Source organism: Diadema antillarum, unplaced genomic scaffold (genome assembly GCF_040938485.1).
Source record: "Diadema antillarum isolate AM-2024a unplaced genomic scaffold, OU_Dant_1.0 seq00000546_RagTag, whole genome shotgun sequence".
NCBI lineage: Eukaryota > Metazoa > Echinodermata > Echinoidea > Diadematoida > Diadematidae > Diadema > Diadema antillarum.
In genome coordinates this window covers 735,620-742,713 of record NW_027271492.1, presented here as the reverse complement: position 1 = coordinate 742,713, position 7,094 = coordinate 735,620, and positions in this window count along the sequence as shown.

Sequence of the window (7,094 nt, the reverse complement as noted above, 5' to 3'; positions counted from 1 at the left end):
AAATGCAAGAGACTATCATATATATCTCAAGCAATTCTTGATATGGTTGGAAATTGGTGAAAAGGTTCAGCAGATACTTGTATCGTGCAATTTTTTTTTTTTTTTTTTTTTTTTAAACAAGGATAACCACTTACGAAATGCTTTCTCTTCCATGGGCTGTTCACACTTTCACTGAAATAATATGACATCTGCCTAACATTTAAAATACTGCAATTATGTCTACATTCCTTGGGAGTCACCAAAAAAGTAGCTTACCCCCAAAATAAGAAAACCATATAGGATGAATCTTCTGTCTGCTTTCTCAACAAAGCCAAGCTATGGGTCCTAGGACCATATAGACACATTTGATTATCAGGTGGTATGAACACTTAGGAGATTGAGTCCCCCTCGGTGAATGAGTGCGGGTGTTTTTCATCAGGCGTTGAGAGTGTGAGAATGGAGTGGCGAAAATTATGGTCATTACGGTCAGTTTGGGATAATCAGGGCTTATTCTCACTCTCCTCTACTGGTGGACATTACTGGCAGGGTGCCTTTCTTCTCCCCCTGAACAAATCATCTCTTGTAGTTTGATTATAAGATGTCTTTGGGGATTTACACGAGGTGGTTATCTGCGTGTGTGGGCAAGCATGGGAGAAGAGAAGAGAGAACAGTGCTTCTGAATTTGGAGAGAGACAGAAGTTACGTTCAGACGGCAGGCCCTAACCTCGAGGTTAGGAAACCTCGAGGTTTCGCTCTTGCCCCCTAACTACGACGTGTGTCCACACGACAAATCTTAACCTCGAGGTTACGAAACTTCGAGGTTAAGCTTCTGCCCCCCGTAACTACGAGTGGGTCCTACTCGATGTTAAAACCACAAAACCGGAAGTTTCAGCCCACACTGCTAACAAGGCGTCTATTTATTCTTTAGTCGAACCCTGTCGGACTCGCTTACGGGTACTCTTTTTCTCTGTCATGGTATGCAGAGATATTACTGCACTGATGACTTTATGCCTTTATGAAGATATTCGTCGAAAACATTTTTTTAGCGTCGGAGAAGAATATAGAATACAGTTTGATAGCGAGTAAATGTTAATTCGACGTGTTCAGTTTCAGAGATCAAGCGCATGGGAAGAAAAGATGATGTTGTGTCATGCGTCATAGGTTTTTCACGTGTGGTGTATTTGTGGTGTACGTTTGGGAGGTTGACCCGGAAGCAGAGGGAAATTGTGGGGGCCGGAGCGGAGGCGTTTTTTTTTAAGACGGCACAGATTGGGGCATGGCGCGTGTTAAACCTATGGGAAAAACGTTGGGTTAGGGTTTTTGGTTATGGTTATGGTTAGGGTTAGGGTTAGGGTTAGGGTTGGGGTTAGGGTTAGGGTTAGGGTTAGGGTTAGGGTTAGGGTTTGATGGTTAGGGTTAGGATTAGGATTAGGGTCAGGTTTAGGGATAGGGTCCCCGATAGATTTTTAGTTTCCCCAATCTGTGCCGTCTAAAAAAAACACGCCGCAATTTACGGCGAGGTCACTCTTAACTTCGAGTTCGTTGTGTTTTGTGTCCACACGGTGCTTAACTACGAGTGGGGACCCCCCGCGGCTCGTGGTTAGAGCGCTAACCATAAGATTTCTCGTGGCTCGAAACTTCGAGCAAACCTCGAGGTTTGCTAACTACGAGTGCGTCTTCACGGTCCCTAACTACAAGCTCTAACCTCGAAGTTTCCTAACTTCGAGGTTAAGGGCTCCCGTCTGAACGTAACTAGAGAAATGAGGAGGAGAGGAAGGACAAGGGGTGATACCCCGTTCACACGCAAAGTCGGGCCCACGAGCGCTCGTGAAGCGCTTGGACTTATGCCCCTCCTAGGGTGCATTTACCAACTCACTCCTAGTGCAGAATTAAAGTTTCCTAACAACTTTCAGAGAGTTTTGGGAGTTGATACAATAAATGCAAAGCTGTTTTGATTATTAGGAGTTAGAAACACATTTCTGAATGTTGAAAAAAAAATGCAATTGCAAACAAATTTCTGTGTGTTTGAGCCGGAAATATGTTTCTATAGAATTGATAAACGCAAAGTCATTTTGAAACGCATTTATGGCTCGGACCTATAACTTTAGAGCGCTCCAGGTCCCGACTGTCTGTTCACATACACCAATTAAAGAGTTCAGTGGGATTCAGGAATGCTCGTGGAGTGCTCTAAATTCCCTATATGAACAGGATATTAGTGAGAGTGAAAATGATCACGAAGAGAGAGGGAGAGAGGGAGGGAGGGAGATTTAGAATCCGTAAATGAGGCGATGAAGAAGTTGTAATTTTGTAAGGAAATCAAGCATTCCTGGATGTATTGTGGCAGATTTCAACACATCAGTCCGATTTGAACCAAAGTGCTATTTAGATGTAATTCACACAAGATGGAGTATAATGTCCATTCTATTCTATTGGAAAAGCTTTAAGTACCTTCACAACAACCCAGCAAGAGATGGCTATAATTAACACCCTCAAAAGAAGAAGGTAAAGAAAGTATGGTATACGGTCAGAAAATGTGCCCGTAATATGGCGTAAATCCTCAAGAGCCAAACTCCAGCAAACATGTGTCACATTATTTTCAGCTTTTGCACGTGTCAAATGGGGGTTTCACAGGTTTGTATTATGTCTTGTGTGTGTGCATTGTCTCCTTTTGACTTTTAAGGATCCATGGGTGAATGTTTATCCTGTTTGTCTGAAATAAATCAAAGCCTCAATAGTTCCCCCCCATGTTCTCCTCTTCTTCTTCTTCTTCTTTTTTTTTATTTTGGCTTCTCAAAATGTTGAAGATGTATGTATAGAACTCATAGAAGCTTAGGGAATAGACAACAATGACTGTATTATTGTCAAAATAGGAGGTCAAAAATTTGAGAATTTGAGAGCAACCTGTGACATTTTGGAGGAGCCGATCTGGAGACGACAGGTGATTGCATTGCAGTTAAAAAAAAAATACAAAAAAAAATAAAGACAAGTTTTAAACTGCTGCTGCAAGAGCAACTTGTGAAGGCCAAAGATCATACTTGTATGAAAGAAGATATTATACAATATACATTCAAAAAAGAGGTAAAAGCCTACATGTGCTAGACAGAGAATTTTGTATGAGAATATTTGAGATAAACCATGCTCATACTGGCACAACTACATAAATTATCATACTACTATTTTTACCAGTACTTGTATTACAACAACAACAACAATAACAACAGCAACAACAACAATAACAACAACAATGTAAAAACAACAACAACTACTACTACTGCTGCTGCTGCTGCTGCTGCTACTGCTACTACTACTGCAGCTGCTACTACTACTACTACTACTTCTACTACTACCACAGCCACCAGCCTGCTACAACTCCTCCTCTTACTACTACATGTACTACAACATTAATGCTCACCATTGCTATGATTCTTCAATTGCTGCTTAGCTGCCTTCATATGTGGTAACTTGTTGAGTGTTCTATGTGCACTATGTGTGGTAGAATTCAATATTGTATGCACATGAAAGCATTCACATTTTATCAGAAATGGAATCTCAAACGCATCAATCACCACAGAAAGTCAATTTGATATCAATCGAGCTGGCCGCTCCGTTTCGTTACTTGCCGGATTCTTATTTCTTGAGTAGCATTCCCGTATGTCAGCGAAGCGATCAACTCTTCACCGGCTGATTTTCGGTGCGCTTTCACCTGAGAAAATGTATGGATTTCAAGTCTCAAGTCAGCCAATGTTGAATTCTCTCTATATCTTGGAGATCAAGTTGGAGATTTTTTTTTTTTTTTTTTTTTTTTTTTGGGGGGGGGGGGGGGTCAGTAATGGGAGGAATGTGATATTCTGACAATAGACACTGGGTAATTTGCCATGATATCAGGTTCTCCTCTAATCTCCTTTTGTGTGGTATCCTTTTTTTTTTTCCTCTTGTACACTATACCAAAGAAGAACTTCAAGATGAATTTGGTTGAGAGTCTCGCAAGAGCGAAATAATGTGAGGAGACTCTCTGTATGCAAGGAACCAGCATTGTGATTTATTGACAGTGACAGAACGTGAATTAAGACTGATTTGGAACAAAAAGAATCAAACTTGCCACTGTCTGTCATGTGACATTAGGAGCAAAGTTCAGTATTAAAAAAACAAAACAAAAACAAGAACAGTCAAGATTTTGTTGTGTAGATGTCAGAGAACAGACATTCTCATGACGTGTCCCTGATTACAAAAAGAAGCACAGCTGAATTGAAAGCATGAGACATTGCAAAGACCATTGTCACTCTCTTCAAAGGATGAGGAGTTTAATGCTTTCAGTGGTGAGTTTTAATGCTACTGTGACACAAACATGCATACATGAACGTGTACCTGTGCAGGAATAACCAAATTTATGTTTATTCTTTATACACTATGTTGTTGAAAAAATGAGCTTGAACTTTGCTCTTTCTTGTTGTTGTTTGTTCATAATATGTGTTATTGCTTTGTTTTTTTTTTTGTAACCCACCTGTGTCCCTATACAGCCATTATTCAAACCAATTTTGCTGCTGTGTGGCAGAAATTACAAGCAGCAGAAGAACCCTGAATTTTCTTACACATTCATACCTTCACATATTTAACTATTACTTTTCTTCACTTCTTTGTACTGTTTTTTTTTTTTTTTTTTTGCCAAAAATGCTGCAGGTGTCATGGAAAATACTGTTTTCCAAAATTGTATAATTGTTCATGTAGGGTAGTTCCTGCGATGGTGGTCTTTCATAACTGACGAAATTTTACTCAGTGATAATGGTGACTAGTGCAGGAAGGCAAAGGCAAAAATATTGTGTATCTACCCAAAATCAGCCCTCCAAATACTGTAGTGCTGTTTACAAGGTTGGCATGCCTGCCATTGTATCATGTGAGTAAACTCTTCCTAGGATAAATCATGTCCATTTCTGTGATTGAGAAAATCAGAATCATTTTTTTTTTTTTCAATTTGCATCTCCTTTCTTTCTCTTTCCATCACACAGGTAAGAATCAACTTCTGGAATCCTACTACCACTAGAGTATTAAGCAGTAGACAGTTGTGCATTGTCAGAGAGTTGTGAGGTAAGTGGCTCGCTTTGGATGTTATGAGTTCGGTGACAGGTTGTTTCAGCGACAGCTTGTTTCAGAGGACTACTTGACAGTGAAATGCGTATTCCTTGTTTAACCCTTTCTGTGGCAAAGCACTCAGCCTAACTTGCCAATCTTTGTCATTAGATATCCGTAATCCATCCAAACTTTAAAGGACAAGTTCACCTTCATAGACATGTGGGTTGAGTGAATGTAGCAATATTAGTAGAGCACATCATTGAGAGTTTGAGGAAAATCGGACAATCCGTTCAAAAGTTATGAATTTTTGAAGTTTCTGCTCACTCAAGGCTGGATGAGAAGACTACTATAGCTTGTGATGTCACATGAGTACAACGATATAAAGAAAGAATAAAGAAAGTTCAACATATTCTCACTTTTCTCGCATAACAAAAGAACACTTGACTTCTCTCTTTCAGAAGGCAGGGGGAATCATATTACCCATAACATATGTCAGCAACAAGTCGAAGAAATGTTCACTTAATTCAAAAAGTAAAGTTTTGTGAAATTCTCTTTTTATTTTCTTTATATGGTTGTACGCATATGACATCATACACTATAGTAATCTTCTCATCCAGCAGTGACTATGCAGATACTTTAAAAATTCATAACTTTAGAACGGATTGTCCGATTTTCCCCAAACTTTGACTGATGTGTTCTATTAATATTGCTGCATTCACTCAATCCACATGTATATGAAGGTGGACTTATCCTTTAACTATTCACTCTTTATGCACCATGGTGTAACCATTGTGTTGTTTGTACAACAGAATAATCAGAAAAGTAGATCAGTGATATACTTTTTTTTTTTTAAAGGGGGGTGGGGTTGGGGGGTTGGGAGGGAATCAGACAAACAAAAAAGTTATGAATTGAGTAAAGTTTAGAAAGTAAAGACAAATTTGCAACTCTGTGTGATGTAGCTGTTCAGCAGCTTTGCTGTCTACTCTGTACACATAATATCAATACTTTTGTATTTTTTTTTGTTACATATTTAGGAAGTATGCAAAGTCATATTACTCTTTTGTATTACATACTAAGAACAGATCTGAAGACATTTGTCCAGACCAAAAATGAAAGATTGGTAAATCTCTACATTGTATGTACAAATATAACAAATAGAGAGCTGTTCACCACCTTAATCACACAGAGTTGCCAATTTGGTTTACTCTCTAAACTTTGTCAGTTCATAGCTTTTTGTGTTTGTCTGATCCCCCCCCCCCCCCTTTCAAATAAAAAAGAAAGAAAGAAAGAAACTCACTGATCTACTTTTCTTATTCTCCTGTTTTGGTAAAAAGCAACATGATATCAGGAAGGAATTTTGCCTCTCAGTACTTGAATGCCAGAAGGGCATTAATAGTGCCAAACTCCTTTCAAGAGATGGCTGAACACTTACAGCTGTATGCAGGAGGATGGTATGACTATCATATAGGGGATAGGACCAACATAGGTGGTTTTACAGATTTATGACTCTTGTTTTGGAGTATTTCTCCTTCATACCTCAATAAGACCTCGTAGTCTGTCTTTGTGATAGTAATGCAATCATGTGTCTGCTTTGAATATGCGTTTGACATACTAGGCCACCTGCTTGATTAATTACGAGACCTCGCTATGTACAGCAGAAGAAATGACAGCAGGCCAAATGACCCTCAGGACGAAATCCCTTTATGATAGACTGTTTATGTGAATTTGAACTGATTTCTTTTTGTCACATATTCTCGAGAATTTGATCTCTACAAAACTGCGGGTGTGGGGAAGGATACTGCACTTAGTATAATGATGCTCATACAAATCTATCTTCCCATGCTGTATAGCCATGTTGAAGAGTAGAGCTTTGATATAATGCAACTGAAGTATCATGTTGATTCTCCAGATGTGTATACTTCTGACTGGCTGAAAGCCATGCTTCTTTTTTGATATATCCCCCCCCCCCCATCTACATACCTAAGTTAGTTTTGGGATCCTTTGCAATCTTTTGTGTGTGGCTACAAACTAAACTGCCTGTCCATACT